We start from the raw sequence: 11,868 nt of genomic DNA on the forward strand, positions 1-11,868 counted from the left end.
AACAAACCAATGTGTGGTTAACCAACTCACCGGGGGGAACTTCATGAACACTCCTTACACTAAAGCTTGTGAAATTCTTGACGAGATGGCGGATACCTCTTCGACATGGCAAAGTAGAGCCAATGTTTCGCAAGGTGACCCTAATATTATTCACCTATACAAGGAGCTACATGATCATGGGAAAGCTATTGTCGAGTTGAAAACTACCATGAACCAATTGGCCAAAGCTCAGCTTCAACAAGTTTAAGGTCCGAAACAAGTGAATGCAATGGAAAGTGCGAATATGATGGTAAACAAGAGACGACAACAAGGTCAACAAATGCAAAACCGTCCGGAATAATTCATGCAAGATGATAGTAGTTATGAATAAGGTGATTCATTCAATGAGCAAGAAGAAGAAGTTCAATATGTCAAAAATTACCAAGGTCAAAGAAACAATGCTCAAGGACAAAATCAACAACAATGGAGGTCATAAGGGAACCAAGGTAATTGGAACAACTAAAACCACTAAGGCAATTAGAGTGGTGGCAATCCTAATCAAGGCAATTGGAACAATCAAGGAAATCAAGGCAATTGGAATAATAAAGGCAATTGGGGTGGCAACAATCAAAACAATTGGGGAGGAAATAACCAAGGAGGGTAGAACAACAACAACAACAACTGGGGGGGGCGGGTTTTCAAAGGCCCCCGGTATTCCAACAACCAAGAAATCCACCTCCCTATCCTTCTCAAGGTCCGAGCTCTTCTTCCAATGAGATGGGTAGAATTGAAAACATGTTTAAACAGATAATAGAAAAGAATGCCGACTCCGATGCTCAATTAGCCTCGCACAACACTTCTATTCGGAATTTGGAGGTTCAATTAAGCCAAATCTCACAAGCTTTGAACACTCGTCCTAAGGGGGCACTACCTAGTGATACGGTGGTGAACCCGAAGGGTGGGAATAATATAGGACATGCTATGATCGTGACTACTAGAAGTGGAAAAGGTGGAGATGCAACCACCTCAAATCAAAGAAGGATTGTGGATGAAGATGGTGCGGTTCAAGAAGAAGAAATCCCAAGCAATGTGGTTCAAGTTAATGAAGAAGTGAGAATTGATATAGGTGAAAGTTTGGAGGAGACGCAAGAAGAGGTGAACCCGTCTAGGGAACACGTGATTGACATGCCAGAACCGGTAGCTCCGAAGGTTAAGGCACCAACGCCGAGGCCTCCTCCTCTATACCCTCAAAGGGTTGCAATGCAAAATAGTGAGAACCAATTCAAAAAGTTTATTGATGGAGAGTTTGTCAATTAATGTGACGTTGGTTGAAGCATTGGAACAAATGACGGGATATGCAAAATTCATGAAAGATTTGGTAACCAAGAAAATATAAATGAATTGTGAAACCACCAAGATGACTCATTAAGTGAGTGCTATTATGCACTCAATGGCTCCGAAATTGGAAGACCTGGGCATTTTCACAATCCCGTGCACTATTGGGAGCGATGATTTTGCCAAAGCATTATGTGATCTCGAGCCAAGTATCAACTTGATGCCCTATTCGGTGTTCAAAACTTTGGAAATTGGGCAACCAAGACCCATATCCATAAGGTTGCAAATGGCGGATCGAACAATAAAGAGGCCTTTGGGTATTATTGATGATGTATTAGTTCGAGTTGACAAGTTCATCATCCCGGCGAACTTTGTGATCCTTGATTGTGAAGTAGACTATGAGGTGCCTATCATTTTGGGTATACCTTTCCTTGCTACGGGGAAGGCTCTTGTTGATGTGAAAGCTGGTGAGCTCACTTTCCTGATGGGTGACGAAAAGGTGGTCTTCTATGTGTTCAAATTAATGAGGCAACCGAAAAGTAATGAAGTTTGTTCATTCGTGGATTTGGTGACGGATGTGATTGTTGATGATGCTAGTGCCACAATGAATGTTGAAGACAAATTGGAAGTCGTTTTGCTCAACCTTGATGATGATGAGGAGAGCGATGGCTATATGGAGTGTGTAAATGCATTGCAAATCATGGGGTACACTTATTAGCTCTGAAAGCTATCTTTGGATCATGAAAACCGGAAGACTCCTCTAACAAAGCCCTCAATCGAGGAGCCTCTGACCTTGGAGTTAAAGCCATTGCCCCCACATCTCAGGTATGAATTCCTTGGCCCTTCTTCTACTTTATCGGTTATCCTTTCTTCTTGCTTAACTAACATGCAGGTAGAGTCCATATTGGAGGTGCTATAAAGGAGGAAAAGAGCAATCAGATGGACTTTGACGGATATCCGGGGCATAAGCCTTGCCATTTGTATGCACAAGATTATTTTGGAAGAGGGTGACAAACCCTGCGTTGAACATCAAAGGAGGCTAAATGAAACAATGCAAGAGGTGGTCAAGAAGGAGATCATAAAGTGGTTGGATGTGGGGTTATGTAACCCATTTCCGATAGTTCATGGACTTCTCCGGTGCAATGTGTCCCCAAGAAGGGGGGCATGACCGTGGTTACCAATGACAAGAATGAGTTGATTCCTACAAGGACGGTGACCGGTTAGAGGGTGTGTATGGACTATCGCAAGCTCAACAAAGTTACAAGAAAAGATAATTTCCCACTTCCCTTCTGATCAGGTCCAACCCTACACCACTATAGAGTGGCAAGAGCAATCGATGCAGCTTTTACCCGAGAAGGTCGGTATCGAATCCACAGGGAGCTAGATGTATTTGGAGTTGGATTCCTATCTAATCTAGCAAAGTGTAGTGCTCTTGATTGCACTTCCAATCATTCTTGTTTGTTTGTTACTTCTAATTTTATACTAATGATGCAAGAAATTAAGCTAAGTAGATATTTTTGTAGGGTTTTCTAAATGGGTAAAAAGGCACTAGGGATATGACTTTCTCCTAGGTGAGTATATAACAGGATCTCAACTTAGGGAAATAATATTATAGTTGGGATCGTGATATAGCCAATGCACGAAATTACTCACCCTATACCTCTCGGTAGTTTAAGTGACTTTGCCCTAATTGCCTTCTCAAGCCCAATTGGGTGTTCAATTTGTGCAAGCAATGTTGGCTCAGTCAGGTATTACTAACTCTAGGTTTAACCCTTTAATTGGGGCTATCAATCTCTTGAATACACCCCAATCCTTGTTGGCCTGAAATTCCTAGACTTAGTTTCTCTTTCTCAAGAAGAGCCTAAGTCAAAAAGGCACAAATTAGTGTTTGCAACCACTAATTCAACATAGAAACATAAATCAGGCCAAATATCCATCACCCATAAACATATAAGCCCTAAAATAAGAGACTCATTAAATACCCACACTAGGGTTGAGCCACAACCCTAGCTAATGGGTTTAGCTACTCATAATTGAAGAAGAATTCATAGATTGAGATGAAGAATAACCCATAAAATGTAATTACAAGATAAGAAACTAAGATTAATTGCTAAACTAACTACAAAATTACTCAAAATAGGTAAAAGTCACCGTTCACGTGCTCACTACTGATAAGATGACCTAAAAATCTAAAAAGAAAGTATTTATACACAGCTAAATTTTCCAGACAAAAATGCCCTTGACGGAGGTACCGCTGATAGAGGAACATGGACCCTTGTAGCGGTGAGGCTACCGCGGCCACATAAAATCCATTGCGGACCGCGATCTTCAATATTTGGCTCAACTGCAGGTTCTCTGAACTTCTTCTCTGCGGACCGCAGTAAACGGACCGTTGTCGCGGTGGAGGCTCCGCTGCCGCATAAAAGCACCGCGGTCAGCGGTGACTTGAATTCCAAAAATGACAACTCTCTGAATCCTTACCACCACGGACTGCGATAAAAGGATCGCGGTCGTGGTGGGTCTTCTGCGTCCGTGGTGGATTTTCCGCTATAGCGTTGATTTGACTTGGTTTTTAACATGTGTAGGTTTCACTCTTTTTTGAGCTGGTTATGACATCCTTGTCTCTTCTTGACCAAACACTACAAACAAGCACAACAAGTTAGCTTTTGGGAATACTTGTACACATTTTTAATCCAAAGCTCAAGCAAAAGGGAGCATAAAATAGACTAGAATCCCTAGTTATCAACTCCCCCAAACTTAAGCTTTTGCTTGTCCTCAAGCAAAAAAAGTAGTTCCCACCTCCTCAAGATAAAAGAAAGGAAAATTTAGTTGTCCTAAAGTACCCTCATCAAGAATAAATTGGGACTTACAATTACCCTCAACTCAAATGCATTATCAACAATACACAACCTTTTAGCACCATGGCTATAGTGCGACACAAAGGCATCAAGAGTTGACTCAACTCATCAAGGAAACTCTTTATGTTACATTGGTTGTTGTGGAACCCAAACTCATACTCCTCAACTCTCCACAAGCAAACCTCACTTTTAGATTGTAGCACTCAGAACAAGGATTGTGGAAAACACACTCATCTCTCTCAAAGGAAGGTCACAGTTCTGGATCTAAGTATCATAAGCTTGACCCTTATGTAAGTCACCACTAATGTTAGCTTACTCAACTCAAGATCATATAGGGCTTTTGTGGGAATGTAATGAAGGCTTTTGGTTCAAGGTAGGATATATTGGTCTAAGAAGGTTTCATCTTCCCTTAAGCACTTTATTTGCTTCATTTTGGCACATATTTTCTTGATTCTTTGAGTCATTTACTTCTTCTTTAGAGGTTAGCGAGACACATTGTCACTCTGTCTTGTTCATTTCAATTCTTTTTCTCCTTTCTAATCTTTCCATGCCTTTCATCTTTTGCTTTCATTGAATCCCTTCATTTCTTCTACATTGTTCACTTTCTTTATGAAATTTTTGGTTTTTCTTTCTTCTTTTTTTTTTGCCTTTCCTTTCTTAATTTTGTACCTTTTATCACTTTTGCATTCCTCGTCTCTCCTCCCAAACTTATGCTTTTGCCTTGTGATAAGGAAAGATAGGGTGCCAAGAGAGGATCATTTTAGAAGGATAAATGTTTGTATCATGGTTATTGAAAGAATAAGGGCTAAAGATCAACGGGGTTGACTGGGATATCATCATTGGTAGGCTATGGATGTTTTCAAGTTTCAATTGGGATCAAGGAGAGCCTATAATCACTTCTCAAGTCTAGCTACACTTAGGATTTCGCCTAGATAAACATTCAGGGCAAGTTCTAGACTTATTGGCATGAGACTTGGACTTGCAAATCAAAACCTCACCACACAAGTTATAGGATTGCTAAAGAAATAGAGTCGGGGGCCCACAACAACCTTAGCTAAGATTTGAGCAACACAAATGGTTCCAAGAAACCACTCGATGATTGTTCAGTCAACACAAGAGTCTCAAGGTCACAACTATCATCATCCTATACACAACAATATATTTTTAATCATAAGGTCAAAGGTAAATATGTTAGGTCCAAGTGAAGCTTTGCCTGAGGCACCATTGCTTACTAACTACTATTTACACAAAAACGAAGGAAAGCAGACACTAACCCTTAAGAAGGTTTTCATGTCATCCATTATCGGGAAGAGCCACCCGGTTCACACAAACTCTACCTTTGGAAAGAACCGTAGTATTAAAAAAACCAAAGGCTTATTGATCCCATCAAATTATAAAATAAGAAGCTACGAACCGAAAAAAAAGCTATTAAATGAAGTAAGAAGCTATACTATTAAGGGAAATTGCAAAAGAATCTATGAAGTAAAATGCGCAAAGTAAACTAAGTATGTAAAATAGGGGGTTTACACGAATATACATAAGAGGGAATGAATATATACATGAGAGAGTAACTTTATATACATAGCAAGATCGAAAAGTAACGAAAAGTAAAATAAAAGGTAAAGTTATATACATACCAAAAGTGAAAAATAAGCATAAGTAAAGAAACTAGTATCATATTCACAAACCAAATCAAAGTAGGGCCACCCCATCAAATGAAAGCTAGCATTGTTCTCAATGCTAACTAACCAAAAATAAACTCAAAAGAAGGATAGAGAGTAAAGAAAACTCCCTATGGGTCCTCTGTCTGCATCGGGGCCTGTGGCTGGCCAGAAGCAACTCCCTCAGTCTCTGCCAACTCTATCTCTACATCATCCACCTGGGGCATCAATCTCCTCCTCTTGGGAGCTCTCTCAATCTCCTGTGCTGAACCTACTCTATCTGAGCTGCTGGAGGCTGGTCCTGTAATAGCAGATCCAATCACGGGTGGTCTGCTACCTTCATCTTCTCTACTTCCCCCCTCAATTCCTTTCACAGACTCCTTTGAGGCCCGAGTCTTTTTTAGCTTCTTTGTGTACTTGCTCAGCTCTTGAAGTGATTTTCCTTGAACTGCTAGAGCATCCATTATCAGTTTTTGGTTCTCTAGGAGCTTCTTCTAGTTGTCCAGAAGCTCCTTGAGAGACTCCTCTACTGAAGCTGGCACCTGTGGCTGTGGGGGCACTGACTAAGCTGCCACTGAACTAGATAGCAAAGACAGCTTAGAAGTTGCTGCCTGTATCCAGTTGTTGATACTAGAGAGTGTTTGGCTCAATCGGTGGGCAGTCAATGGGTATGTTGAGGAGGATAGAATATTTGAAGGCCTGGAAATAGATAGTCCGGAGGCAAGCTCTGCTATGGCAGTGGGAGGCAGTGAAGGAGTGACTACCACTACTGGCTCTCAGACTGGCCAGTAAAAGTAGTAGCTTTGTCTTTGGATCCCTTGGCTTTGGGGTTGTCTGGACCCTTGAGGCTGTAACATGAAAAGGGCATCTTGGGTTTCACCTTCATATCAAAGTTTCTTTTCTCCACCTCCTGATCTTCGAAGTACATTGTGAAGAAGTTTGGGAAGGGATACGATTTGTCACCCTCATTGACCACCCTGGTGATCACCCTAGACATGACATTCCCGATATTGATCGGGAACCCCGCCATAATAGCAGCCACTAATATCGCCTTGGAGACCGGCAAGGTGTTTTCATGGGTAGTGGGGTATAACCTGCTGCATACAAAAGTCTCTCATGCCTTCACCTCAAAGTTTAGGGTGTTCCTCAAAATAGGAACCCTGTTGTCAACCATACTGGAGTGGTATCCAAGATAGCTAGGTAAGATGCCAACCACAGGCGGGATGCCTTATCAAGCGCCACCTTCTCCAAGTACAATGTTTCATATTCCTCATTGAAGCCCAGGTATTCATTTATTGTCTTCCCATCAAACTTCACTTTCAAGTTCCACAATTTAGTCACTTTTGTATCCTTATTGATATGGGAGGCATTGGGGTAAAACTCCTTGACTAAGTGCTCATTTGCATCGGACACCCTGCTAGTGAAGTAATCTCATCCTACTCGTTCATTGAAATGTTGCTTCACGTTGGGTTGTGAGGCAGAAGATCTCGCTCTATGAATTGGCACTCATGAATAAGTGACCTTAAAGGCCACCACTCCTGGAACTTGTGATAAGCTAGCTCAATGATGAATCTCTTTTGCCACACGTCAAGGTTTCTAGTTTTTTACACACCCCCGGTTTGGGCTACACCCCTTCCTTCTTCATCCTGTACCACATCATCTACATCCTGTCCAAGTGACAAAGGTGCAAGTGTGGTTGAAGCTGAACTATCACTGCTCTCTGCTGAGCCCTCAGACGATTAGAAGAAACATGAACTGAAGCACGAGCAGTAGGAGAGGCTAGAGGTGTGGGCTCATTTCTCAACCTAAGTCTCCTCAGGAAGTCTGGAACATATTGTGGCACTGAATCAGAATTTGATGCCTCCCGGAAAGGCAAGTATTCACTTCCCTCAGAATAGGATGTAGCTCTATCTGCAGCTCTAATGGTTTTCCTGGTTTCCCCAATTGCTTTCCAAACCGCTGGGGTAAATTTAATCTGTCCTCGTTCCCTACACTGGGAGGACTCCGCTTTCCCTTTTTGTTTGTCACCACCTCCTCTAGATTTAACCATTATCTACAAGTGTAATCAGTTGAAATTTGTTAGTGTAAATATTAGAAGAAGCAGTGCAGAATATTAGTTGACAGTGCAAGAGCAGAACAGTAGACCACAAACCATGGAAAATGAATCGCGGCCGCGGAGGTGTAGGTCTCAAACTACCCACTCTTCGATTCAATAGAACTGCAGACCGTTGAAAAAGGAGCGCGGCCACGGTAAGTGCACCGCGGATAGCAGAAAATCAATTGCGGCCGCAGACCCTCAAATGTACATCTCTGAAATTTATCATTGCGGACCGTAGAAAATCCATCGCGGCTACAGAGAGGCACCGCTATCAGCAGAAAATGTCACCGCTGATCGCGGTTATCAGGACTTAAAAATCTCACAAAACACAAATGACCGCAGACCGAGGAAGTCAAATTAGGGCTCAACACCTAGGGTTTCTAATTTTTCATGCATTCTAGCAATAAAATCAACATTATCAATCCCACTAGGTGTTTAGTAATCAATTCTAACTATGTTAAACCTAATCTAGTTACTACTATAGAACCCTAAGTCAAAATTAAGAGAAAAAGGAAAAGAAGAAGTAAGAACTATCAATTTAAAAGTAAATAATTACAAAATTAAAGACTAAGGATTGATTGGAATTACCAGATGTGAAATCTGAGACAAATGAAGTACAGTTCTTGTGTTTGTGCAAATTAGGGTGTGGATGAATAGTGTGTTGTGTTGTTTGGGAGTAAAATGGGCGAAAAGTGTAAAAGGGTCTAGGACCACCTATTTATAGAAAAGACCCAGGGCCCACGCAGTCTTACCTACCAAGGCCATGGTAAATCACTGCGGACCGCGGTTGTGAAGTTCAGAAGGGCTATTGTTTTGAGACCACTGCGGACCGCGAAAAATGCTCTGCGACAGCGATAAGTCACTGATGACCTCGAAAAATGCATCACGGCAGTAGTTGAAACTTCAGAGAACCCCCACTTTGGACTATTTAGCACTAGTGACCGCAATCAAATTCTGTCCCCGCGATAAGGCCACCGCGGACCGCGAAAAATGGAGCATGGCCGCGGTCCAAACTTCAGAGAGTGACACATTTTTCCAACTTAGTCCTGCACTGTATCAAATATCCCTATACACATCTCACAACCAGTTACTCTAAAAAAATCCTATACTAAGAGGAAAATCAAAGAAAAACACATGGATTGCCTCCCAAGAAGCGCCTGATTTAACGTCGCGGTACGACGCAGGTTACCATCAATCACTTGAGATGGATCATTGCCACCACGTGGCTGTCATCAAATTTTCCAAGATAGTGCTTCAGTCTATGCCCATTAACTCTGAAGATCTCACCATTTTTGATTTTCAAATCAAAAGCACCAAACGGAGTCACAAGCACCACCTTAAAAGGTCCACTCCATTTTGACTTATGCTTTCCCGGAAATAGTGGTAACCGGGAGTTGAACAAGAGAACCAAATCACCTACTTTGAACTCCTTTCCACAAGAATATTTGTCATGTAAGTACTTCATCTTGTCCTTATACAAGGACGAGCTGGAATAGGCATGGAACCGGAACTCATCAAGCTCATTAAGTTGCTCCACCCGAAGATTTGCTGCAATATCCCATTCAAGATTTAACTTCCTCAAAGCCCACATAGCCTTGTGCTCTAACTCAACCGGTAGATGGCAAGCTTTCCCAAACACCAACTGGTACAGAGACATACCAGTCGGAGTCTTGTAAGCAGTCCTGTAGGCCCATAAAGCATCATCCAATTTCTTGGACCAGTCAATCCTATTTGCATTGACGGTCTTTGACAATATGCTCTTACCTGTTGGAGACTTCAACCTGCCCACTAGCTTGAGGATGGTAAGGGGTAGAAACATTGTGATTGACACCATACTTTGCAAGCAAAGTGTCAAATGCCTTATTGCAAAAATGAGACCCTCCATTACTGATGATTGCTCTAGGAGTGCCAAACCAAGTAAAGATACTCTTCTTGAGAAAAGCCACAACACTCTGGGCCTCATTGTTGGTAAAGCCACGGCCTCAACCCACTTTGAAACATAGTCAACGACCACCAGAATGTACGTGTTGCCACATGAACTCACGAAAGGGCCCATGAAGTCAATGCCCCACACATCAAATATGTCAACCTCAAGAATAGTGGTGAGAGGCATATCATCCTTCTTTGAAATACCACCTGCTCTTTGGCACTTCTTCACAAAATCACCCGCACCTTGTACAATGTAGGCCAATAGAATCCACAGCTAAGCACCTTTGAAGCTGTCCTTGCCCTACCATGGTGACCACAGTAGGGAGAGGAATGATAAGCATCAAGAATACTCGGTTGCTCCTCGTCTGGAGCACATCTTCGGATCACACCATCATTGCAAATTTTGAACAGATAAGGCTCATCCCATTAATAGTCCAAGCTATCCCATTTAAGCTTCTTCCTTTGGTTAGAAGAGAGCTCACACGGAACAATACCAGTCACAAAAAAGTTAGTAATATCCGCAAACCAAGGCGCGCTATTCATAGATATGGAGAGAAGTTGCTCATCAGGGAATGAATCATTAATTTCAACGCCATCACAAGGCCTCCCCCCTCCTCCAAACGGGACAAGTGGTCCGCCACTTGGTTTTCACTCCCTTTTCGATCGACAATCTCAAGGTCAAACTCTTGAAGCAATAGAACTCATCTCATCAATCTCACCTTGGAGTCCTTTTTTGTCATCAAGTAGCGAAGTGTTGCATGGTCAGTATGAACTATCACCTTGGCCCCCATGAGATAAGGCCTAAATTTCTCCATTACAAACACAATTTCTAGCAACTCTTTTTGCGTCACCGTGTAGTTAACTTGAGCATCATTCATTTTCTTGCTTGCTTAATACACCGGTGAAACATTTTGTTGACTCTTTGACCCAAGACCGCTCCTACCGCAACGTCACTTGCATCACACATGAGCTCAAAAGGTAAGCTCCAATTGGGTGCGGTAATAATGGGAGTGGTTGTCAATTAGTACTTGAGAAGTTCAAAAGCTTGCATACATTCATTGTTAAACACGAACTTGGCATCCTTTTCCAATAACTTGCACAAAGAGTTCACTACCTTAGAAAAGTCTTTGATGAATCTTCGGTAGAACCCCGCATACCCAAGAAAACTTCTAACCCCTTGACTAAAGTAGGAGGAGGAAGTTTTGGGATCACTTCAATTTTAGCCTTGTCCACCTCTATACCATTCTTTGAAATCTTATGGTCGAGGACAATGCCCTCCTCGACCATAAAGTGGCATTTTTCCCAGTTAAGCACAAGATTGGTCTCTTTACACCGGGCCAACACCTTGTCAAATACTTTCAAACATTCATCAAACGAGTCACCCACAACACTGAAGTCGTCCATGAATACCTCCAAAATGTCCTCCACCATGTCGGTATATATGGCCATCATACACCGCTGGAAAGTAGCCGGTGAATTACACAAACCAAATGGCATCCTAGAAAAGGCAAAGGTGTAATACGGACAAGTGAAGGTTGTTTTCTCCTGATCTTCCGGAGCAATCAAAATATGGTTGTACCCGGAGTACCCATCCAAGAAATAGTAAAAGGAATGCCCAGCAAGTCTATCTAGCATCTGGTCAAGAAAGGCAATGGAAAGTGATCCTTGAGGGTCACTTTATTCGACTTGCGGTAGTCCATGCACACCCTCCATCCTATGACAGTCCTGGTAGGAATCAATTCTTTTTGCGCATTAGTAACCACCGTCATACCACCTTTCTTCGGCACACCTTTCTCGCGTCGAAGTCCAAGAACTATCCAAGATGGGTTATACAACCCCTGCATCCAACCACTTGATCACCTCCTTTTTGACAACCTCTTGCATAGCCTCATTCAACCTCCTTTGGTGTTCCACAGAAGGCTTGGCATCATCTTCAAGAATAATCTTGTGCATGCAAAAGGCGGGGCTTATCCCTCGGATATCATCTAGAATCCATCCAATTGCCTTC

The sequence above is a fragment of the Nicotiana tabacum genome, chromosome 6 (assembly GCF_000715075.1).
Source record: "Nicotiana tabacum cultivar K326 chromosome 6, ASM71507v2, whole genome shotgun sequence".
Taxonomy (NCBI): domain Eukaryota; kingdom Viridiplantae; phylum Streptophyta; class Magnoliopsida; order Solanales; family Solanaceae; genus Nicotiana; species Nicotiana tabacum.